This window comes from Colobus angolensis, unplaced genomic scaffold, assembly GCF_000951035.1.
Source record: "Colobus angolensis palliatus isolate OR3802 unplaced genomic scaffold, Cang.pa_1.0 Scaffold343, whole genome shotgun sequence".
In the NCBI taxonomy this organism is placed as follows: Eukaryota; Metazoa; Chordata; class Mammalia; order Primates; family Cercopithecidae; genus Colobus; species Colobus angolensis.
The window spans coordinates 978,402-979,960 of NW_012116744.1; positions in this window are offsets into that span (position 1 = coordinate 978,402).

The window sequence follows — 1,559 nt, forward strand, 5'->3', positions numbered from 1 at the left end:
AACGGGGATGTTAATAGAATTTGCCTCCTAGGCTGATTGTAAGGGTTAAGTGAGATGATGTGTATAGTGATTTAAACAGTACCTGGTATAGTATGTGTCTTAGTCAGCTCAGGCTGCCATAACAAAATATTATAGACTGGGTGCCCTAAACGACAGAAATTTATTTTCTCATAGTTCCAGAGGTTGGAAACTCCAAGATCAAGGTTACAGCAAAGTTCAGTTTCCGTGAGGTCTCTCTTTCCGGCTTGCACATAGCAGCTTCTCACTGTGTCCTAACATGGTGGAGAGAGAGAATGAGCTCTCTAGTGTCTCATACTATAATAACACAAATCCTATCAGATCAGGGCCCCAACCTTATGACCTCATTTAACCTTCATTACTTCCTAAAGACCCCATCTCCAGATATAGTCACATTGGGGGTTAGGGCTTCAACATATGAATTTAGGGGAATGGAATTCAGTTCATAGTAGTATGTACTCAATAAACTCTGGCTGCTATGATTATCAGTATTGCTCAAAGAAGTACTTAAGTCGAACATTTCAGTGGCCTTTCCACACCTTCAGAATCATTGCACCAACTTCCAGCAAATACCTTTTACTGCTCAGAACCATGCTTGCTTCCTTTCAGTTGAAGCTGACACTATTGGAGCTCCATCCAAATTCCCACAGATCCATTTTTTCAGGTCTGCACCCCTAGATTAGATGTTCTTCTGACTACAATGGCCCGTGCCTGCACCTCTTCTTTCAAGGACCGTCCTTGGGCTACTGGGGCTTTTTTCTGTGCTCAGGCAGAGAGTTGTGACTTCCTGGGAGCTTATTTCCCACCCCCTCAAAAAAAACAAAAACAAAAACAAACAAACAAAAAAAACTTAGACAAATTAAATTTAATTGAGTTTAATTGAACAAAGAAGGAGTCATGAGTCAGGCATCCCCCAAACCAGAACAAGTTCAGAGAGGCCCCAGTGTAGCCATGTGACAGAAGAAGATTAATGGACAGAAAAAGGAAAGTGGTGCTCAGAAAACGGAAGTGAGGTACAGAAACAGCTGGATTGGTTGTAGCCCAGTGATTGCCTCACTTGAACACAGTTTGAACAGTTGGACCCCTTTGATTGGCCAAAACTCGAAGACTGGCACAAGAATAGGCTACAGTCTGTTAACCCATTCAGTTACGTTAAGTTCACTGTGTATGGAGAAATCTTTGGACTGAACTTAGCATCTGTAAGGAGGAAGCTTTAGGCCAAACTTAATATCCTGTTTTCAAGACAACTTTGAGGTGTAATTTACACTCCAGACATCCCCTTCAGGATCAAACAGGAGCCACCTTCCACAGCACTTTGTCTAAAATTGCACTCTTGCTTGGCAGCCTTTCCTCGCTGGACCTACTTCCCCTTCCCTTACCAGTTCCTCTAGGAGCACTTCCTTGATAAATCACTTGCACTCAAGTCCTCATCTCAGAGTCTGCTTCTGGGGAACAAGGACAAGACATCAGCTTAATTGTTGGTCCCTCTAGGACACTGTCCCTGGCCCTCTAAGCACTTTTACCTGTTTTAACCTAGTAAT